This window comes from Ostrea edulis, chromosome 7, assembly GCF_947568905.1.
Source record: "Ostrea edulis chromosome 7, xbOstEdul1.1, whole genome shotgun sequence".
Taxonomy (NCBI): Eukaryota; Metazoa; Mollusca; class Bivalvia; order Ostreida; family Ostreidae; genus Ostrea; species Ostrea edulis.
The window spans coordinates 64024986-64051061 of record NC_079170.1 but is presented as its reverse complement, the minus strand read 5'-3'; the positions used below and the strand labels follow the sequence as shown (position 1 = coordinate 64051061).

Sequence of the window (26076 nt, the reverse complement as noted above, 5' to 3'; positions counted from 1 at the left end):
AACAAATTTTAAAGCATTATTTCAAAGAAATGTGAATTAAATATTGAAATGTAATTTACACATGGACTTACACTGCGGATCATAAAATAATTGATGGTATTATGACTAAAACTGGCACGAATGACACTTTTCAAAATCATATGCAACATCGCATACAACCGCAAATATATATATTTTAAAAAACCTACAGTATGAACAGCTTATATACAGATAAATCATTCATCAGGAAATGCGACGTTTTACAAATGAATTAAACAATTCCAACAGTTTTACACTTATCCACCGGTGATATGTTTATCTTATTCTTCTGTGTTCCCAGAGTCACTATCACTTTCGTCGACTAACTCTGGAACATCTGCTGCATCAGAGACGGTATGCGGCCAGTTCTTTCCGAGCTCGAGATTAAAATTTGAATGTCTTGCAAATGACAGATACCAAATGACACTGGCAACGTGTGCACAAGTTCCAACTACTCTAGCTCCTGATTTACATCGACAGTACCATGATGTTACTGCCCACTCTAAGAACCTAATCCAGCATAAATAAGATTTGCTGGAAGCATGTCTGCTATGGATCTTCGCAGCAAGAAGTCATATTTGGTGTTGCTCGACCCATATCTCATGTCCATCTTCCGTCATATGTTCTTGGGTATACTGCTTGGCTAGTTTGACTTTTTTATACACCAAGTGTAAGTTCTCTGATCTCATCTTCAGTATATCTAGGGAAATCCTGAATCATGTCCTCATTGTCATCATTTTTTATCCAAGCATATCTTTTTACCTGACTCCACCTCAGTCTGTAGCAGGTCAGTCTGTGCAGAGAGATAGCGAATCTTTAAAGCAATTTGTAAATCACTCTTTTCATTTCCACTGCTATGAGGTGGTCTGAAACAAATATTTCAAAACAAATACAGATTTTGTTTGAATAAGAATACGTTACAAAATATATCATAACCAAAGGAGTATTGAGGTCATTCTTATGCATGTACATTTATACATATTCAAATTATCTACTGCTTATTTATTCCCGTGGGGATCCGGGTTAGAATAATTCCTCAGTGCCCCTTGCTTCTGGTAAGAGGTTAATAAATGGGGTGCGGTCCTTCGGATGAGACCGCAAAAAACCGAGGCCCCGTGTCTCAGCAGGTGTAGCACGATAAATATACTTCCCTGCCCAAAGGCCGTAAGCGTCGAGCGTAAATTTTGCAACCCTTCACCGGCAATGGTGACGTCTCTATATGAGTGAAAATTCTCGAGAGGGATGTTAAACAGAATACAATAAAAAAACCAACTTATTGTATCATATTCACTTTTATTATTTGCAGGTTTCTTAAAACTGACATGAATTAATAAATACGTACACCTTTCTCATCTTATCCGCCATATTTCTTTCAGGTAGCCTAATTTACTCTACCCGTATATACCCCAAATGTGATTGTCACACCTGAGTGATTTTTCTAGGTGGACTCGACCAGTGCACATCTCCGATAGTAATATATAGGCAATGAGAAACAAATAAAATAACATTTTAAAACATTATGCTTTGCTCAAAATTACAAAATATTGATTGTATACTAATGCAACATTCTGGAAGTTTAGATAAGTTAGACAAAAATGCAAAGAAAAAAAGCTTTCCATGCATACATCTAAGTCCATGCAAGTATTTGCATTTTCTAATAAAATAAATGCGGATAAATCATTTGCCAATTACATACTGATAGAATGGAATAGACAAAGAGCATAAAATACATTATTTATATCAATTCTTGCAAAATAAAGGTGCATGCCATATGCATAATATGCAATGCACAAGGTACAATCGCCATAAAAAGTATCAAATACGGGCGTCTATTCAACAGGTATCGGAGATGTGCACTTACCGAAAATATTAGATTCTCTTTATTCTGATAAATCCACGAAACAAAATGATAAACTCCATTTGTATCTCGTTAGAACTTTACAACACGTTATCATTCCATTATACAGACTGCGACACACTTCACCCGTGCCAAACAGGGTGTCTTCAAGCAGGGGAGATGTCAGAGTCGAAAAATTTTCCTGTCTTGAATGCTTGTCTGTTCGAGGTTTTGCAGTTTATAGAAATGGGGAATATAATATCTGGTTGGATATATTGGGTACACAATTCAAAATTTCTCGATGATCATATACAAACTTGGATATACAAATAAGGGAATAATGATCGAAAATATACAACTGTGTGCAAATGCTTGTATTACATTTGCAATCCATAATAAACTGTTCATTACACAAAGACACATATGAAAGGAAATTTATAAATGAAAATATAGTTTTGTTCTCTCTTTTGGAACCACATAATTATTTACGGTCTCTGTATGTCCATATTCATTGAGAGAGAGAGAGAGAGAGAGAGAGAGAGAGAGAGAGAGAGAGAGAGAGAGCGCGACCGTCCTACTTCGATTTATAATATATCATTTCACAGAAGGAAAGAAAATTGATCACTTATATAAATGTAAGCTTTCAAGCATTAACAATTTCCAGCTATTTAAAAAATTGTGATTGACAATATATTGGAAACTTACAGGAGTTGATGCTTATAATTGAATTCATTACAAATTTAAAAAAATATATTGGTTTGAACTGTGCATGTAGAAAATACTGACTTTGTATGTTAGAATAACGGGAAAAAAGTAAATTGTCAAAAAAAGCAGACCAGCCTTCCTGCCCACCCCAACCCCCTGTTTTCGTGCCTGAAACAACATATCAATTCGTGTTGAAAGAAAGGTGCATATCTACATTTCATTAAATTCCAAAGGAGCTCGAATTTATGTGTTCCCCTATTAATTATTTTGTATGCAAGATTCGTTCCCGAATTTAGAATCATGCTTTCAGTCAGAGCAGAAATGAATTCATGTTGAAGTGTATCTAGTTTGAATGCAAATGTTGGGTTCCTTCTTTTAATTTCATCAGACTCATTAGAAACCCCTCTCCCAAACTATGCAGCTTTGTTTTTATTGATATCTAAATCGGTATAAATGAATCCGGATATAAATTATATAATGTTTTTTCGTGATCATATAAATATTGATACTGATAATAAAAAAAGAAAATGTTTATACTCTTGCCTTCTGCATATCCTACTAATGCATTACAGTATATTGACATTGTATCATATCAAATAAAAGCTCAACACGAATTTTACTGATTTGTGCATATTAACATCTTATGGAATACATTTGAATTTGAAATTTCTACGTACAGCGGTATGGCCATTTATGAATAAATTACACTCAAACCTGAAAGTAATCATTATGGCATGTTACAGAAACGTTAAAACACACAAATGCTATAGCCCTGCAATGCATGCATGCGATTTTTCTGAATACATGTATTTATGTATTCATGAATGAAGTTCCTACGCTTGAAAATATCTTGGTTTTTATGCATTTTGTTTTGTGATTTGGTTTACCATTCCTTACACTGTGTAAATGAAGGAAAACTTGGTAAAGGGTGCAATTCTACATGCACCATACAATTAGTATACATGCATGTGTTTCAAAACAAAATGTACATGTAATAACCAGACATGTATCGTCATTTTTCATGAGGGGGGGGGGGGGGGGGTACAACAGGGGAAAAAATGGAAAATTGGATTCTTCAAAATGTCTTGCCATTTCAAATAATAATTAAAAAAGATGAACGAAAACAGCAATAAAATAAAACAAAACACCCAAACAAACCAAGATGTGTTGTTCGATGTTCAAAGTCCTAATGTGGGTTGAAGGGTTAAAGAGTATTTTACTTTGACTACCTCAATAATTTCCCCCTACACTTCATTTTCTTCAATCGTTGGGGGTCGGATGGGGTGGTTAGAGTCCTCTACTATGAGTGCCTCATATCTTCATTTTCTTAATTGGTGGTGGTGTGTGTCTTCTACTATTATATCAGAACTTTCAAGCTGGGGTAAGTGGGGGACGGGTTGTCACTCAATGTATCTTTTACTTGCATTACAAACTAACAAAAAATGGATATTGTTATTAAAGGTGGGTGACAGACACTCTTGTCCTCTCCCCTTGATGTTTGATAACGACGCATAATATGATAAACTCGATTATTACATTTTGCATTAGTACAATTTGCGTCGAGTTCGACGCAGAATGTAATAACGCAAAATGGCATAGATATATAAAATCTATTGAGCGCCAAATTAGCATAAAATGAAGTAATTGAAAATAACATTATTTAAAAATATGTTTAATTTTTAATCAATGCGTGCTTTAAATGAATCAAATAAATATGTATTATCAATTAATGAGAGCAATATTGAGTTACTAGTACTGTTTTCTTTTTATTGAATTAACGATATCATTTGTCTTAATAAGAGCACGATTATTACAAGATCATCGTCTCTCTCTCTCTCTCTCTCTCTCTCTCTCTCTCTCTCTCATCCCATACACTCGTACAGTGTTGTATATGTAAATTTATGTACCTAAATGATTTCCTGATTTATAAATCTGCAATACTCTGACCAGTAAATCATATGGTATAAGGATTCATGCACAATACAGGGTAAATATTATACTCTGATACTTACCCTGATTGAAGATAGCTGATCGGCACGGGCTAAGTGTGTCGCAGTCTGTACAATGGACAATGTTGTTTACTGTTGGAATGCAAATGGAGTTTATCGTTTTGTTTCATGGATTATGCAAATAAAGGGAGATTTACTACTACTTAGAGTATTTTCGACAAGTGTACACGTACATCTGCGGTCCTTTACAGATATTACGAGTAGGCCCAGGTAAATAGTCGTCCGCATTCGATGCGTTTTCATGCCCAGCATACATGCCATTTTTATAAGTACAGTTGTATTTATGTCTTTGCTTTTTACTTGAAGTAATTGTGAATGGTATAGATTGTATACTCTTTGCTTATTCTATTTTATCAATAGATAAAAGATGAAATATTTCTCCGCATTTTTGTATAGTTTTGACATATTTACTGCAAATGTACGCACGTTCACGTAAAGAAAAAGGCTTTCTATATATATTTATCCAAATATATATATTTAGAATGATTTACTACTGTACGTTATGTTTATTAAAATTTTGAGCACTGCGTGGTGTTCCAAAACGTGATTTCATTTCTTCTTGATGTCCTATAAATTAGTATCGGAGATGTACGTGTTACCTGTCGAAGCTACCCGCACAGGTAAATCGAAGACATTGATGTGAAGTGAAGCGTAGCAAAGCTCGTCCCCTTATTTACCATGCGAACCCCGACACATATAACAATAGAAATTCCAACTAATATGGCGGATTAGCAGAGAAATATGGCGGACATATAGAATTATACTATATTTATTAATTCATGTCAGTTTTAAGGGGTTCTTATACGGTTTTGTTACACATTTTACCCGTTTGCATTTTTTCCCTTGTTCTTGGGTTTCTTTCTTACAGAACAGACATTTATGAGTGGGGAAAAGTGCCGATAGTGAACACTGGTTGTGTGAACGTTTCTTACAGTTAATTTGATTCGGCGCAACTTCCTCAATGCTCAAGTTTTACTTCCAGTAACTAATATTTGTAAATTATTATAACACCAGCGATAGAAGTCATGTAATGCACCATTTAAAGCTCCTTGCTACATGTAGTAAATGATCTATGTCTTTATCATTCTTGGGACTGTGTTTTCTAATCTTTTGAAAGATTTTATGTCATTATCCTCTACATTCTTTCCATAATGTATGATGCAATTTTATTCTTGATGTTGATAGGAGCTTGAAATAGATCAACTTTCCAGGTACAAGATTTAAAAATGGTTTTTTCCTATGTGATATCTTTAGAAGTTATCTGAAAATTGAAAAGTTGTTTCATTCTATATGTACGTATGACAATATATGACAATATGACAACAGGGGATGCTTACTCCTCCTAGGCACCTGATCCCACCTCTGGTGTGTCCAGGGGTCCGTGTTTGCCCAACTATCTATTTTGTATTGCTTGTAGGAGTTATGAGATTGATCACTGTTCGTTATCTTCACCTTGCATTTATCTATTTTACAATTGTAGAATATAATCCATTAAACCAAGTAATTCATAAATTTATCAGGCTTTTCTCCATTTTTATGTATAATTTTAGTAGCCCATGTGCTTTCTTTTGATTAATCATATACATTAATGGGCTTCCATAGACGACATGGAAATGTGGGCAGTGATTTCTTTGTTGAAAGCTATATTTACTAACTCAAGGTTGTGTATATCATATAAAGATAGGGCCTATGATTATAATATCTAGATATGAACCGTTTATCATACTGTTTATCTAGTATAGAACATGCAATAGGTACAATGTAGTACATGTTACTTTGGGAATGCATGTAACTTACATGTATATAGACCATGGGCCAGTAGCACATTACCTACTCGCCCCCCTCTAGAGATTTTTCTACACTATGATTTTTGGAAAATGTTGATTTTTAAAATAAAGGTAAATGAAGGTTGTTTGATAAATTTATGTTGGGCGTTTTGAAGATATGGTCATTTGAATTTATAAAATTTTTGGCAAATTCAACATGGCTGTTACGGTGTTCCATGCCGTATTAAAGACGACACATTGTAAACACAAACAACGGGAAAGGGATGACAAATACGAATAAAAAATAGAAGATAGGGTATTATGGAAAGTGATACATATTTTTAAATGTCTACAAGTTCATGTCTTACGAAATTATACAGTGTAGATCTACATACTATATTCCCAAAATAACATGTACCAATGAACATGTTCAATACTAAATAAACAGTATAAAAAACGGTTCATTCCTAGATACTATAATCCATAGACCCTATCTTTATATGATACATATGCAATATTGAGTTGAATAAAAATCGTTGTCCACATTCCGAAGCCGCATGGCCTCACACGATATATCTGATGTATGGAAGCCCATAAATGTATATAATCAATAAAAAGACAGCACGTGGATTACTTTTGAGTATACAATGCAAAAATGGGGGGACCCTGATAAATAATGGTTCGATTATTGAGATATGACATATTACAAACAATAAACTAATTTATGAAATATAAATATAGTGTCATACGTAATATTGAACAATATTTTCAGCTTACTTATAAAGATCTCACAAAGGACAGTCCCAAGAATAATAAAGGCATAGATTGTTTACTAGGTTTAAATGGTGTCTTACATGGTTTCTATCGCTGGGGTTATAATTATTTACAAATATTAGTTACTAGAAGTAAAACTTGATCATTGACGAAGTAGGGCCGAGTCAAGTGAACTGTACGACTAAGAGACGTTCACTCAACCTGTGTTCACTATCCACACTTCTCCCCGCCCAGAAATGTCTGTTCTGTAAGAAAGAAAAAACACAAACTGGTAAAGTGTGTGACAAAAACAGTAGAAGCCATTTTAAAAAAACTCTGCATACAATAAAAGTGACTATAACACAATAAATTAGTTGGTTGATTGTATATAGTTTAACGTACTGCTCAAGAATTTTTCATTCATATGGAAGCGTCACCATTGTCGATGAAGGGCTGCAAAATTTAGGCCTATGATCGGCGCTTACGGCCATTGAACAGGAGGGATCTTTATAATGCCACACCTGCTGTGAAACGAGACCTCGGTTTATGCGATCTCATCCAAAAGACCGACCCATTTAGTCGCCTATTGCGATAAGCAAACTTAAGGGGTTCTGAGGACCTATTCTAGCCTTGATCCCCACGGGACAATGATTTTCTTGCCCCATTATTCGCCTCTTACGACAAGCAAAAGCTACCGAGGACCTATCCCTTCTAACCTAGATATCCACGGGACAACTGTAAGTAAAGTTCAGTATATTGATTTGGTGGTTTCATACCGATTGTTAAGCCGTTCTTGGCACACTGATTTTGACTAAGGATAACTCCGTTTACCTGAACAGGATATAGGGCTCATGGCGGGTGTGACTGGTCGACAAGGGATACTTACTCCTCCTAGGCACCTGATCCCACCTCTGGTGTGTCCAGGGGTCCGTGTTTGCCCAACTATCTATTTTGTATTGCTTATAGGAGTTATGAGATTGATCACTGTTCGTTATCTTCACCTTGCTAAAGGGGGATGTTTTATCCAACCTGTAGAAAAACATTCACTAAGTCCGATGATCTAAACAAGTCAGAACTTAAAATTGATATAATTCTTGAGCAACATGGAAATGCATTTGACTTTATCCGAATATCGTGTAGAATTAGGTGGTTGAGAGTATGACAATGCTCAGAGAAAGATACTTGTCAATTATCCCGATTCATATAACAGTGATTACAAAACTTGAAACCTAAATAAAAAACACTAAGAAAATTTGGTAGCAAAATTGAATTTCGGAAAACTCCAAAGGCGAACTTATACAATCTGCATGTGTTGCTACTGAATTGAGTCTGCATTTTTGTTAGCCCTTTCAAATCAACCAATCTGCTATGATAATCAAAAGGCAGATTTCTGACTACCACAAAATTATCATGCAATAACTTACCATGGTCACATATCTGGGCCAGATGACTATAGAAAACGTCTCTACTTCTTACCTTCCATAGTCTTCTTCACTTTAAATCATTCTTACTACTCTTCAGGTTTTTTTATTTTCTTCTGGAATTCTTTTCACTAGTCCGCCTATGTTTATTTTTTGAAAGGGCAAGAGATTGAATGTTTAATTCAAAAGGCAGAAAATGTATAATTTAGACCAAATTCTGTTTTCTGAAGAAGAAAATTCAGCTCAAACAGGTCATATGCGGAGGAACTTAATCCTTCAATAATGAATCCCCGTGGTGTATGTTATTTCAGTGATGATAAACAATGAATGTTTAAGGTATCCGATCCGCAAAACATCCCTTTCCCCCACAAATTGATTGCTATGTAATGCAAAACTTGGTATCAAATGAAAAATAATTGATATTAATCCATATGAGAAAAATACATTTCTAGCACATACAGTCAATCAGAGTATAATTTCCTAAGAAATCTCGCAATAAAAGGACTTGTAATACTATGATCTTATAAAATATGCAAAGAAAACTAAAAACTAAAGGTCACCTTAAAAATGTTGAAAATATTTAATATTTTCTGAATTTCTACAAAGGGAAATAACTCATATAAGAATATCTAATTCACCATGGATGAATCAGGGCGTCATCTACTTTCTCACCGCCATCTTTATCTCATAAAGCTTTGACATTGCTTACACAAAAGATTCAGTGCTACATATATTGATCTTTTCTGAATTTTTTTTATGGATTGGATGTCTTAAAATTCAAATTTAAATGTACAAGGTTAAAATAAATGTTCATATCATGGAAGCAAAAACGTACAATATATTCAAAATAAAGTTACTGTAGTAACAATGAGTAGCAAACACACATGTAAATATTCTCCGGAACATTTGAAATTCGATATCTTGACCAAATACGTTTTCCATTACGTCCATATGAATTGCACCAGAAACAGATTTCTAATGTACAAATATGTTTATCCCTCCACATGTATCTATCTATCTATCGATCTATATATCTATCTATACCTATCTATCTATATCTATCTATCTATCTATTTATCTATCTATCTCTATATCTATATCTATATATAGTGTGTGTGAAATGCGACTTTTAATATTACGTTCTATCATTGTTTCGTATTACATTCATTATTATTATTAGTCTTATCTTAAAGACGCTGAGGAACACAGAACCAGCACTACCATCACCTACATGAACGGTAAATGTGGCAAACAACCTGTCCATTATAAAAAAAAAAAAGTAACTCAAACTGGAATGTGTCATTACAATGTCCAACTTTCTCTGTCATGTCGGTGTCAAACAATACAGGAAAGTGTCAAATAGGGTTTTTGAATGAGGGTTCATATGTACACTATACATCTTCAACTTTATTCAAGCCAAAATGTAAATTGAAATATTACAGATTTGCTTATATAAACATGCACGATTAAATCCCTCTTCAGGTAGAAAAACAGGTCTGACATACATGAACATGTATCCTTTGTTGGGGTTTATATAGAATAATAATTGTCTGTATTTTAAAACATGTAGAAAATGCCCCTACCTTGGAAATTCGGGCATGGTGTGTTGATATGATACTTATTCTTGACTAGACGCGACAACAGTCCACGCAGCTGTATCTGAATGTTGATCTGGTTTGTATATACATGGAGAGAGAGAGAGAGAGAGAGAGAGAGAGAGAGAGAGAGATGTAGATCTCTTCGTACGCGTGTACTATTATTTACACAAAAATTGGTAATGGTGCCCTCTACCTGAATATTTACAATTCCTCTACATCTACACACTGTGCATGTATGCTGTACAATGAATTACAGTTCAAATTTCTTACATACACAGCGCAATTTTTCACTACAGGAATTGTTTTTCCTATTTTCTCATGTTTAATAAAAACAATATACTAGAAAGTTAAAAAAAAAAAAAAAAAAAAGCACCTCTTTGTAATCAAAAGCCGATCATTTTCTCAAATCGTCTACAGTTTGCCCATATTTACATTGCTGAACATTTTTATTACAATTTTGCAACGTCCACCAGTTTTTGTGCAATTGTAACAATAAGATATTTACAATACAGGCCTTACAATGCGTTATTGAAATAAAAAAAGATAGATTGGACGAATTAAAAAAAATAGTTCACACTCAGATTTATATAGTAATATTTTGTTTTTAAAAGATGTCATCGTGAGAAAACTGTTTTAATACTACCTAATATTCGCGATTCATTTCGATCTTTTGTGAAATGAGAATATACTAAAAGAAGACAAAATGGATGGGTTTTATTGTAACTTTACAATAGATGCAGTGATGTATTGCTTGTATTCGTGTAACGAGGTGACAGCTCGACACTCTCCCGTGTGCGACTAAAATGATACACCCTCTTTTCTATCGTCGTCCTGATCATGTGATATAGTGTTAAATACTCCATATGTATAATAATTGATGTGAAGAACTAGAAATATGAGGCTGTCTTGTATCAAATTCCTAACGAATATTTGTAACCGCAAACCGGTCGACCATTTGCAATGCATATACGTACGAATTGAACAATTAAATTTTCATCCGGCTAGCCAAGCTAAACAAGATTGTCCGCCGCAATTCAAGAAAAGAAATGTGTAAGAATGTAATCCCTGATCTAAACGAAATAGTTCATGGTCAAGTATATTTGAACATGCTTGCAAAATCACAGATTAAATTTGGTAATTCGGTATTACATGTAGCTTTATTTTATCGCAGAACAAACTCATATGGGTCATGAATTTAAAATTGAAACACCCATTAAATACATTTACGTCAGAGCTAATGCAAAAGTATGCGATTGCAATATATCAATGGTTAGGAAAATCATATGAAATTGAATATTTAATCTGAAATCTAGACTTGATCAAGTCTCTATGTTTAATAATCAATTATCTCTTTAATACGTTATAATAATATCAAACATATATGTTTAGTAACATTAAGTATGATAGAGATCAGATATTAGACTTCTGAAATACAGTAAAATTTGGACAAAATGATAAAGTAATAAAAACAACATAGAGACTTGAGCAAGTCTATCTGAAATCCTGTACAGTTTAAGTTTGATTTTGATTAGTTCTACAGTAAATTACCTACAATCACTTCATACTTTGATGTTTCTTGACCATTTATATAGAATATGAGCATTATCACCGCGTTATATTCACCATATTGTTTTATTAATTACATGGAGTTGGTCCACTTTGTACTGAAAGTACCGAAAATGTATCTGCAGATAAATCTAGTTAACGTGAGTATGTATATTCTTTATTGCAGTTCTCCTATCGATCGTGGAATGTACTTTGTTCAGCGGAATTCAATTTGGCTGGAGCTCGCTGGTTTTTGTTTACAAGGAAATTGGACTGTACAGGAATCTGTGCCCTGGGAATCGAACCAGGGACCCATCCGACGCATGTCCCGATCAGGAGGAGTATCTCAACATGTTCTTTAGTGTTGCCTGTGTCGTGTTGTTTACCTTATCAATTGTTGTTGGAACTCTACATCGAAGACTGGGGACAACCAAAACGAGGCTTGTTTTCATGTACGTAAAGTCTAAAATTAGGCGTATTCTTTGTTGTGCAAATTAGTCCTTTTGAAATACGACAACTGCTGAAGGATTTCATATACTATGAATGGGGGTGAAATATAATGCAACTTTTGTGCTTCTATCTTAGATATAGCAATTTGATATGTAACTAAGACAAATAAATAAGTTTATTATGATTTACTATCATATTTTCAAAATGTTTGTTTCGAATTATGTAGAGTTAGAAAATAAACATTAATCGTATATCGTTATCACTCCCCCCCCCCCCGGTATGTCAGATGTCAGTTTTTAACGTTGAATCACGATACCACACCCACCAGAGGTCTTGAAATACAAACGTGCTATGATGGCTCTGATATCTAGTAATTCTGTGTTGAAATAAACTAATTCTAATTAAATGAAAATGTCCCAATGGCTGGTTTTCCTTCTGGAATATGAGAGATGTATAACGTTGTATCTTTTTTAGCATTTTCCGTAAAACTGTCAAATTCCATTTCGACTGTAGCTGCAGAACTGCAGCTCTCTGAAAAAATATTTTGACGGAACAGAGAGCTACAGATCCAGCCCTTATAAAAACCTTCGATTTACGGCGCACAAAAAGCTGCGCACGGTTGATGCCTTATATCCTTGTATCCTTGTGTTGCTGTCTCATAAATTTAATATAAAAAAAAATCTTAACATATTTTCCGACTATACGTGTGTCCAAACATACCTTCAAATATTCATTAAAGCCCCATACGATCCGAAAACTCCCAGCTTCAAATGATTTCGTTTGTTGACGTAACCATGTTACATGTAGGTAGCCGGTCAATACGCAACTTCCGAGATACCAGCTCTTCTGTGATAGAGGTACCTTCAGTGTTCTGTTGAACGCTTGGATGGGTACAAGATGTATACATATGCTATACATTAGCTATGTAAATACGGATAACAGTGATGAAAGCGTAAATTTTGTTTATATCAGCCGTTGGTATACATTAAACTGACCATATCAAGAATAATATTTGATTGAATTAGGTCATGAAATTTAATATGAAATTATTTTTTATTTCCTCTTCTCCATGAGCGATATTTTAATCAAAGAAAAATGGTGATTATCGATTTTTGTTTGAGCTATTTGATTATTAAATACTAATAAACTTACTAATATTGTGTGTCCCTGCAGTTTGGGTGGTTGCATGATGTCTGGTAATCATCCTTTAGGCAATATATGAAGGCAGCCTGCGCTAAGCATTTGTACCCACCGCGTTTGGATGATAGTATGTTTTGCGCCTCACTGTGCGTAAGAGTTCCGCAAAGGGAAAGAACTATTGGGCAACTCAGAAATTGTGTATTCGAACCCTGTTTTTGTTGGTATCTATTCATCAAATTCGTTGTTAGTTATGTATCCCCTCTTCATTTATTATCAACACGAATTATTTATAGAAATTAACAAATATAGTTTTTCTAAAGGTAAAATAAGCTCTTGATTCATGAAAAATGCTACTAAAGTCCTCAACACTCGTGTGGCAGGGATGGAGACCGGACCAGACTAAAGAAAGCCGCATTGCCGTGAGTTTAGCTATTTGAATAATAATTATTTAAAGGCACTGGGATGATATATTATTTAAAATATTTAACTAAACTATTTGCGGGGACATTAGTTCACATCTAGACGTTATTGTGCAAGTATGGAAATTGACCGGGATTCGAATTGACCGGCTACCTAACATGGAGCATTTGAAGCTGGGAGTTTTCAGGTCGTATGGGGCTTTAAAGAATATTTGAAGGTATATATGTTTGGACACAAGTATAGTAGGAAAATATGTTGAGAATTTTTTTAATATTGAATTTATGAGACAGTAACTCAAGAAAATACAACGATATAAGGCCTCAACCGTGTGCAGCTTTTTGTGCGCCGTAAATCGGAGGTTTTTATAAGGTGTGGATCTGCAGCTCTCTGTTCCGTCAAAATATTTTTTTCAGAGAGCTACAGTTCTACAGCTATTTAGACAGATGCTAAGAAGAGCATTCTTTGTAATCTAGAAAGACAAAATGAAAATTAATAGCCCAAAAACTCCACGTGTTTGTGAAATCATTTACTTAGATTATTAGAAACAAATTGGTGTGAAATTGTTATTGATAAGTCCATAATCTTCCATACTAGTCTGAATTTCGCTGTTGTCATAAGCGAGAAACCAACCTGAACCGGTAAAGGTCCTAGTAAAATTAAAAACGTGAAATCGAGAGAACGATGACGTATATCTCTGTTATTTTAAGAACATGTGGCTTGAAATATGGCATGCAAGTAGCTAAAACATTAATCTATTCAAGGAGACGCATGTCACACCTACTTTCTGATTTTTGAGGCATCTAAAGCGAGTGGTTAGTTGTTGTTTTTTTTATCTGGGTCAGAGTTAGACCCCTTTCTATATTTATGGTATTACAGAGTTCGGGCCCAAAACGGGCTTAGCCCCTGTGCCGTAAAGCCTAAATATACTGCTAAAGTTATGATTAGTTGTGTTTACCTTACACATTGAACAACACGACTGTTTGAAATGTTAAGATTTTTCTTATTTCAAATTACAGTCAGAATTAGGGCCGGATTAAGATAGTTGTGGTCGATCGGGTAACCAGTTCTTAAATTGCATATACAAATTGGATTTAGATTGGCGCTTCAACTAACATTCTAAAGAACAATTATAAATTTTTGATAACGCATGTTAATTAAAATGACGTTGTACACATTGTTTACTATTTCTAGATTATCCCAGACTGTAAAATTTACATACATATATATATTATGACCCGCGTGTTTTACCGGTAATATTTGTACAGCACCTATATCTTTTATTCGTGTCAGACTGACAGGAAGTACATGTGTGTATGAATGTATTTGTTTATGTCCCTGGCATTTGTACAGCTTGTATATAGATCATCTTTAAAATACGTGATTTTCGTAACAAAGAAAGACATTGAAATTTTACGTTTTAGGAATTAAAAGCATTCACACTAAAACGATTTGGATATACATAAAGCAATGATTACGCATTAGAAATTGGAGATCACTGTTCAGTTTCTGAAGGAACACCGTTTTTCTCCGAATTCCCTACACGCCAGCATACATTTTGTACTTTCATATAGCTTATAAGAATTGTTTTCAATTTCATTCCAGATGCATTTATCCATGTGGTCTACTTCTTTTGAGTTTCACTTCCACTGGTCAGTCCTCTCTCTCTCTCTCTCTCTCTCTCTCTCTCTCTCTCTCTCGTTGTGTCCTCACATAATCAACATGCTATCGGTAAATTATGTCGCGTTTTGATACCAATACAAGTCTTTGTTTAATTTTGTTTCTCCAGATATCCCTTGGCTGTTCTTCCCTGGACTTACACTGGTCGATGTTAGTGGATTGGCTTTAATCATGACAGACATGCACGCAAGTATTTTTTTAGAGTAATACTTTCCGAAACCAAATTTGAGTATGTACAATATATATATATATATATATATATATATATATATATGAAACCTTATCTTTTGTTCTAAAATATATACAAGTACAAGTGGAAATAAAAGATTACACATAAATTTAAGAGCAGCATTACTGAATTTTATTGGGACCCACTTTTCGTGGATCATTCCTTAACAAACCCGTTAGATCATGTTATGATTCAATGTACATATACCACTGCATCAAAGTGGAATTGTAAGATATTAACAAAGTGGAAATCATAAAGGACATAGGTGTGGGTGTGACATATCACACGGTGGATGAGACCGGTGGACAGTGGATGCTTACTCCCCCTAGACACCTGATCCTATCTCTGGTATGTCCGGGGCTCCGTGTTTACCCTACTCTTAATTGTGTATCCTTTATAGGAGTTATGAGTTTGATCACTGTTATACTGGAGTAAACACGAGTGGCATTTAAATGTTCCTAACCTCGTATTATGAATTGCGAAAACATTCAGTTTTAAGAGGTTAAAAGATACACCATCTAAACTCAACGCTTCTAATTTGATCGAGTGATTTTGAAATAGAAGACACACACATGTGCTACTTATTCAGCGACTAAATGTTACAAGTCTGTCAAATTAGATACTTGAACGTAAGACAACCTGATCGCGAAACAATCGTCCGTTGATTAAACTAATATGACGAGCATCCCTTGTTTAATCATAAGACCGGTATTCAGTCTACTTGACATACTATTTCTGCACTGAATGAAATACCTTCAATAACGCACCTCATCGTTACCAAGAAAACAAAACCAATAAAATATGTCATCTGAAATCTTTATCTTTCTTTGGACGTAGTGATTATATATTAATAAGATGATGTAGTTCTTCATTGAAAATATTTACATTTACGTGGGCTTTGGTGATCAATTCTTCCAACAGTCTGTAGAATTCTCCATGGACACGAACTGTGCTCATTTATTAGCCGACCTGTTTTCATATTCTTAATAGGCAGACATTTATTCAAAAATATCTTGCCGTGGCCTTCAACCCAATATTTAAAATATCGAAGACGTTTTGTCTATTAAGACTTTTCATATTCATAAGCTATTCCGATATATCCCAGTGATCTCGAAATCATCACAAAGTCTGTTCCTCATCTGCTTCATATTGGGATATTCTATTGAACATAGACGTTAACGGCAAACTCGCAACTAAACGTTATGATAAATGGGATGATTTCAGCTCCTCCATCATCAACTGTCCATATCAATGTAATAATATTCCATTATCCCCTCTGTATGTTTATCACCTGATTCGGTACAGAAGGGTGTGTTCTACGTATGATAAATTTCTAAATCGAGGTAAGCTACTGACAAATAAGTTACAAAGATTTCGACAGTCTCGTTTGATATTAGCAATAGTTGTTATGAATTTACTGGTAAATACTACGTTAGGTTGAAGGCCTTATGATCTGTTTCATACTAATTGTTAAACAGTTCTTTACATATTCAATTTGACTACGGATTACTCCGTTTACCAGATGAAGATAAAATGCTCACAGCGGATGTGACTCGTCAACAGAATGCTTATTCCTGCTAGGCACCTGATCCTACCTTTGGTGTGTCCAGGAGACCGTGCGTGTCCTACTCATAATCTTGTATTCCTTATAGAATTTATGAGATTGGTCACCTTTAATCTTCTCTTTACATAGCAATTAATAGTTTAAGTTACATACATATACATTATAGTGACTGTGATATGATTGATAGCCAAATAATCTTGTTTAGTATCACAGACAACAAACAAGTCTAATACTAAGCAGAATTTCTGTAATATGAGTTATCTTTTGTTTATTGTGAATACAAAATATATTTCATTGCAGGTTGTATCTTGCATTTGCAGGTTGTATCTTATATTCGGAAAGGCAAGGGCTTTTTTGTTACGGTTCTGAACGGAGCATTCGACTCGTCTGCTGTTGCCTTTTTGATAGTTAAGGTACCTAACATTTCGGAACTTAGATATAGCAATGTAATTTTTATATTATTTGTATTTCACAGAAGAGATGCACACAGTTAATCCTATTTTACTTTCTGTCATTTTATGTTGTGATTGGTGGAGGCCAATGTGACTATAACGAAACAGTCTAGTCCTTTATTTGATTTCCTCATATGATAACATAAATTGAGTGAACAGGCTACGACTAGGCATTGAAACTAATGGTGATTTACCACTCTAGTATAGATAATTACATAAAAGATATTCTAAGCTAATAGATCGTTGTGGATTCTGTAACTATATGTAAAATGTTTTCCATATCTAATGTTAGAATATTGATTTTCTTCAGGTACTTTATCAAAGGGGAATGGAACTGAAACACATATTTTGGGGTATAGCAGCAGTCCAAATTGTTGTTACTTTAACCAATACTTTTCTTCATTGGAAACAAACAGAGGTATATTCGGAAAGGACTACGGCAGAACCTGACAAAACTGATGACAATTTTGAAAATGAAATGCAAACAAATGACAAAGGTAAAGTTACATTTTGAAAATTAAAATGAAATGCGATCAAATAACAAAAGTAACGTTGAATTATGAAAATAGAATACAAACAATTTACGAAGGTAAAATTATAAAAATGAATTGTGAACAAATGACAATGTTAAAGTTACGTTCGTTCGGAAAATGAAATGCGAACAAATGACGAAAGAAAACTTAACTTTAGAATTTGATTTTAGACAGCTGGCAATGAATTTAGAATACAACAGTCGCAGGTTTGTTCTCTGCGTTTACTTTGTTGTATATTTCAGATCCCACGTTTGGAGAATCTGTTTGTACCATTCGATTCTTTCTTTATCTGATATGGATATGGGTTCTATGTCTACGATGGATGGCTTACATAGGGTTGGTTAACAGACAATTTTCTGTGGTACTGGAAACTGATTCAATGGGTAGGAGTTCATCATATAACTCAGAATTTTTTGTTTTCTCTGTTTAACATTTTGTTAGAAATATTATTCATGCAAATCAAAGTGAACACTTATTCATCTCATCTTGATTTGTATAAACTCAATTTTGTTTTCATCAAATAAAGTAATTGAAGGAATGGTAAAAGAAATAATTGCATGTTTAACAATTTACCTCTATAGTTCTTGTAATGTAGATGTAACATAAAGTAGACGTCTGTTCTGCAATTCCCTTTTTTCTAGTTAGTGAATTCACGAACATACTCTCCTACTTTCTGTTTGGTGGTTTTATCATATCCATCGTTACTGGAGGAATTCTAGTATTCTTGAAGAAATTATTTGAAGGTATGTCATGAGAGTAATGGCTGAATAAAACTCTGAAAAAATGATATGGTAAGTTATATATCAAAATAGCTACTAAATTTTGTCTATCAGAATTGCTACAGCCATAACTGATTATTCTCTCTCTCTCTCTCTCTCTCTCTCTCTCTCTCTCTGTGTGTGTGTGTGTGTGTGTGTGTGTGTGTGTGTGTGTGTGTGTGTGTGTGTGTTTGAGAGAGAGAGAGAGAGAGAGAGAGAGAGAGAGAGAGAGAGAGAGAGAGAAAATAATCAATTATGGCTGTAGCAATTCTGATAGACAAAATTTAGTGAGTCATCTATCTTTATCAGGAGTACGTAGTAGTCAGTAGTCAAGATTAATCAGTATGTAACATAATAATCTGAAGTAGATAACAAATTTAGTTCCTCATTGAGATTATTTGGAAATTATGTCTTCCACGAGTCTATTGGGTTTCCATGACCACAAATGTTGCTCCTTTATCAGCTGGTTTGCCTTTTTTATTCTATTGAACAGAATTTATCATCTATTCAAAATGTTCTGCATAGGAGGATATATTTTGCTGTGACATTCAACTCAACATTTAGATGTGTCAATCTATTAACTATATATATATATATATATATATATATATATATATATATATATATATATTTCGATTCGATAGATTCCATCTAAGTCAATATTAACGATGCATGTACCTCTCCTCCATCGGCGCCTTCATAATGTATTCATAATTGATTCTGTCCGACCAAACTGATTGAGAATTTGTACTTTCCGTCTTAAATATCTACAGGCAGAGTATCAATAACAAGTCAATGTACATGTATGTTGCACTTTATCACTAGCGTGACTTCAAGTATTAATGGACTGATGAGTTCTTACTTTTCTGTATTATATGATGTGATTGTAATGTAAAACTTATACGGTACCAATTTTGATGCACCAGATGCGCATTTCGACAAATAATGTCTCTTCAGTGATGCTCAACCGAAATGTTTGAACTCCGAAATAACAATGAAGTTTTAGAGCTATTATAGGGGGAAACAGTGTGCCAAAAATGTGGAGTCAAATTCATCTAAGGATAAGAGCTATGACAAGCTACTGACAAACAAGGTGATGGTGCAGGGGATTATGAGTTCGATCATTGTTCGTTGATGTTTTCACCTTAACACATAAAGCAAGAAAATAGACATTCAAATATGAAGCAGTGAAAAAAATCCACTAGTGACGTTTCGACGCAGAAAGGGGCATACTTATTTCAATATCATTTTTTTTCACAAAGCATTGCGGCATTCAGAGTTGTCACAGATCAAATGTATTGCTTTGTGTATTTGCTAAGAAATCATAAGAAAAATAATTCACAAGTTTTACCGCAAAATGATTTGCTATTTGTAAGATAAACAACTAAACTTGTAATATTCAACGTTATAACTTGTTCATTATTTCTATAAACATTCAGAACAGAAATATCCGCAATATTACTCCCTCCGTCGAAGTGACATTGTGTCCTGTACATGTGTCTGTGAATATATATGAATCTAATATATAAAAATGACGTTGTTTTGTACGTATAATTATGAAGCATTATTTTATTCAGGAAATTCGGATTTCTACAGCAGAAAAGTTTATCCTATGGTTATCGCTCTTTCCACTTGTTCTGCCATGTCTATTATAATTTCAACACTTGGAATTGTCCAATCAGCGAGCACGTTTTATGCAGAATTTGCCGTCATTCCGTTTTATAGAACCATGTTGTTTGCAACCAACATGAATTACGTTGTAACTATGTAAGTATATATCAAAGGAATTGTGTGTAATGGAAATTAAAGAAAGAAATGATAGATAAATAGATAGATAAATAGATAGATAGATAGATAGATATGTTTATCTACCTTTTTAATTATTCATTGTATATTGTGTCTTAATATTATAGGTTTCACAGAAAGTGGATTAGTACTATAATGGCTATATCATACACCACGAATGGAATAGCAACAGTTGCGCAATACTTTATCTTCGAGTGTGTAATGGAATATAATGCATTTCAGCAGGTGAACATCGAGTTTAATATGCTTATATCTAATGATAGGTGAAGATAACGAAAAGTGATCAATCCCATAACTATCATCAATACAAAATAAAGAGTCGGATACACAAGGACTCCTTGATATACCAGAGGTGGGATCAGGTGCCTAGGAGGACTAAATATCCCCTGTCGACCGGTCACATCTGCCGTGAGCCCTATATCTTGATCACGTAAACGGAGTTACTTCTGGGTCAAATCAGTGTGCCAAGAACGACCTAACAATCGGTATAAAACACGTCAGACAGCATTTGACCCAATTATAGGATGTATTGTGAAACAAGATCGTGATAGTAATCAGATATATAAAGTAATGTACATCGTTTTATAAGCAACATACGGATCTGATTTGAAGAACACCATATCTGAATATGGATGAATAGAAATAATGGAAATGTACCTAATATATCGTGGTATATCGCATTAATCGTATTATCCTGACTATTGATTTAGGAAGGGACTTGTACATGTAAATGTTCTGTATGTAATGTATTGGGAATGGCCATTGGTATTCGTCTGTGATGTATATACCGAAACAGACATCCTTTCACAGTTACTTCTGACACAGTATTTTCCCTAAACTGGTCTCTACGTAATCTCCCTCAAAGACTCTGCACAATGTGTTTTACTAACCTCAAAACTGATCATCAGTCCTGCACTTAAGTTTTATTTTCTTCCCGTGTTTTGGCTTGTTTTCAACGGAACATCTCTCAGTCTACCGCTTAATTACAGAATACAATGTACACCAGTTTAGGCTCAAACTCCTATCAATATCGAACTGTTTTATTCCGCTCTGAAACCTACTTACACTTCTCTGTTTAAGCTTGGCAATAAATCTTTAGATTTCCCCAATCTATGTTTACATACACAATGACGTATTGCTTTGCGACACAACGAGTAATAAGTCATATCGAGGAATAATATATGACAATAATTTACCAAGTCACGTGACCTAGTTATGCATATATAAATTTCGAGAAGAGTAGTAGGTAAATTACAGTGTTAGCATTTCATAATCCAACTTTTGGACGCCATTTTTTATACCAATACGATTTACCGCTGCACATTTAACGTTTTGACACAAATATCATTGTGAAAACATTTTTTTTCTGCTTAACTGTTCATGAATGTGATCCAATCGAATTCTAGTGATTGATATCATTTTACCATATCCTTAAAATACTTTGAATATCAATTGATATCATGATATAATTAGTGTTGTGTATCTTGCAGATGAACTTCATGTTGTTGGGTTCGTCGTTGGTTTCTTTCGCTCTTCCCATCATGTTACTGCTGAAAAGAGAACGCTGGACTTCTCCGGACGTAGTAGTAGTGCATATACAGCAGAGTCAGACTCACCCTGAAAAAGAACCAGAGACATCATAAAAAAGCTTTATTTGTCGATCTTAATTATAGTGTTTTATTCTGATAATTTTACAGATATATGATCTTATGCAATATTGTCATTTGATTTCTTTTTTGTGTTTTTTTTATGCATTACAGTTTTACCCTTGTAAAGCGCATTTTAGTAATTTGTTTTATGTAAGAACCACGTTAACTCTGAACAAGATCCAGACAAAAGATATAGAACCCCTTTGAAATAATAAACAGATTGATTTGATGAAATAGCTTTTGGTGTAGACTGCTTGAATAACATTTTCAATGTTTTCATAGTCCTATGTTTGCCTGTTTTGTTTTGTTTTACTCAGAGTGTTACATGTAATTCTATGACAATTTCATATGAATTTACACAGATATTGCACGAATAAAAACAGCATTAGAGAGTATGTTTTGATAAACAATATCTCGTCTTTTGGAAAAGTTGTTGTTATGCTTCATGGCTTTTGTTGAAGCGGAATGTTGGTACTACCAAACTGTGGCAATTTACACATCCTGAATATTACGATTTATTAAGTAAAGCCGCATTTTTTCAACAGAACTTGCACCATAACAAGTTCAATACCCCTAAACGTTTAGCATTCGCAAGAACAAAATCCAAAAACAAAGTTGAATGGGCTATGCATTCACGTAAGCTTTTGTGAACAACTAGCAAAAATGTTTCATTTGTAGCCTCTACATCAATGAAAGGAATTTAAAGATTAGTTCATAAAGATAACATCTACGTTTTCATTTTTTATCTCTTTTATTTTTAATTTTTCTCAAGGAATCAATGTATAAAAAGGAGTATAACCATGTCAGTTACGGACGGGTTAGATTCCTTTTTAGAAGTGTTTAGACTGATGTTGAATGACTTAAGTGTACGACCTCAATGACGTCACACGGACTGCGAACATTAAATGTACACTAAATCGATTTAGTGCAAGCAAGGGTATGAATTTTGTGGTAAGGCAGAATGTTCGATTGATTATGGTTTTACGCCGTTTTTGGCAGTATTTCATCCATTTTAAGGTATGGTGAAATATAAATAGATAGATACATGTCAATAGATATGTTTATCTACTTTTTAATTATTCATTGCATATTGTGCCTTAATATTTTAGGTTTCACAGAAAGTGGATCAGTACTATAATGGCCATATGATATACCATGAATGGAATAGCAACAGTTGCGCAATACTTTATTTTCAAGTGGGTTATGGAATATAATACATTTCAACAAGTGAGCATCTAGATTAATATGGTTATATATAATGATAGGTGAAAATACCGAACAGTGATCAATCCCATAGCTATCAGCAATACAAGATTAAGAGTTCGACAAACACCGATATTGTATAGAGGTTTTTGCTTTTTCTCAAACTGATATTGTCTCAATTAATGTAGTGTATGCCTTTGCACCAAATTCGTTTTTGTTTACATTGTTTTCCCCCGAAAGAAGCAATATATAGTGTCATAATGTGACGTCAATGTCAAACCTACACAGTGCCTGTCACATACATCCAATACTCACAGAATACCAGTACGTACAAATATCACATGCTCAGATTACCAGTACGTACAAGGAAAGTTTTAGTGGATATTGTGCATTTTGATTATCTTATTTGCATAGAATCATTTATACTTACCATTAAGTTATATGCATAGAGTTCATTCCGAATTTCCTTTACACCGTAGAATGGATTTGGGATGGACTATGAAGTCTCCCAGCAAACAAAATGACGTCACCGGCATGATTCCGGATTAAAACAAGGAAAGGGTCATCGGCTCGAAACGATGGTGTGATCCAGAACGACCCATCATACCGACTCCTGTAGCCGCTGAACCCTCTGTGCCCTTCTCATTCAACTCGAGAAAAGCTTTGTGGAAGATCTCGCAAAGATAAATATTTTGCATGCTCATTCTTTAAAAATCAGCTTTATTTTTGTCGAATGGCAATAACATGCCCATTGCTGATCAATGGAAAATCAACAAAAACGAAGATTCCATTTGAAATTATGGAAGATACAATCTAACTTTCTTCTTTTTTTTCTAAGTTGGTTAATCACGTTCTTGATTACTGTCACGATTAAACTCTTTTCCAGCTTTTCTAAACCATTCAATGACGTGGGGAGAATAATCAACATATTTAAAGTGTTCCCAGCGTATGGAAGTTCTATTGTTTTGAGCAACATATCCGGCATATTGCAAAATCTGAAAATGTTGATTGAGACATCATGTTTGTCAGATCCCTTTCCCGTTCTCAAATTTAATCACTCGAGTGACCTTATCTTCAAACCGATTCTTCCAGTTTCGTTGAAGTAATTGGCGTTTACTTGAACCATGAATATAAGGCTGTTCAGTGCACCTTTTGGAATAAAGCCTTGAATTTCGTGTTCCGTGTTCCGACTGACCCAGGAATTTATTTTCTCTCTCGTCTCTTCAGACTTAAATAAATCAACTCACTCTAGCGTCGTATTGAAATATGAGGTACAATTTTGGAGAAATGATTCGCGCGTTTTCACTTTCACTCTTTGGTAGATTTTATTTGCTGCTTCCAGTGTATTGTTAAAAGTTTTATTTGATAATAATTCAATGTAAGACCCAAATACAGGGTAAATATCATGTCCTATTTCGTCAAAATGTAGGACTCGTCCCATTTGTGTGAGTGTTTCTGCTCTGGCTCCCAAACGAACCATAGCTATTGCTGTGGATATACTGAACGGCGAGTAAAGAAGATTGAAATCCGATGGTAACTTCATCAATAGACTCAACGTGAATTCCGTATTAACTTTAGTAAAGACTGTAGCCATACAAGCTGTTGTTTCTTAAAGGATGAGAGGTTGTCTTTCCGCCATGTACATTACAAAAGTTATATATGAAAACTACAAAAAGCAGTAAAGTTCGATGTCCATGTGTGTAGCAGAATTCAATTCGAACATGATTGACACAGAGCTGAATTAATATTCTCACCAGAAACGATTAGGGTTACATGATAAAAATGAAGATTTGGACAATCCTTGCTCCTTCATTTCAAGATGTATACGAAGGAATTTTATGCATATTTAACATAACGTCCTCGAAATTCCTATTGATAATGGTTAATGATATTTGTTTTATGTCTTGACCCTCACTAAAATAAACAAGACACTTGTTCTATATATATCTGGTTTTATCAGATTTTTTATTCACTTTTAAGGTCACAACCTCCACAAATGTCTCAGGCTATTCATTGGAAGAGTACTTCTGACTACTCATTAAGTGCATATTTTTAATTTCATTTCTTCCAATCGCAAATATATTTATTATTAGCCTTGTTCTTTATCGGTGATCGTTATCTATTTTGTTGTTTTGACACCCTAATAGGCTTTTGTTTTAGATAAAGCTAGCCATGCATATTTGATTGTATGCAAATGATGTCCATGTATTTGTGTATTTCAGATTACAGTTATTTTACAATTTCATTGAATAGTTTACTTATGCCACAACGAACATTACATGCAAGTAAGAATGGTTAACTTGTTTTTATGGTCATGATGTTCCATAATTAAAAAAAATGACATGCACAAATGACTTATATCTTCTAAATCTGAATTAAGGCGACAAGTTTTGCGAAACAATACGTCATGCTTAGGTTATTGAATACTGTAGATTTCTATAACACTATTTAAGAGAAAGACAAATAATTGATATGGTTCTACGTAAAGTGGTCAATAGCTTAGTCGTATTTCGAATTTGCGTGAATGAAAAATTCTCGAATGG

General features: G+C 34.1%; 1 pseudogene; it reads right to left on the bottom strand.

Moving 5' to 3' along the window:
* Positions 1-299: 299 nt before the first annotated feature.
* LOC125656387 (leukocyte elastase inhibitor-like) lies at positions 300-25127 on the bottom strand (annotated as a pseudogene).
* Positions 25128-26076: the final 949 nt, after the last annotated feature.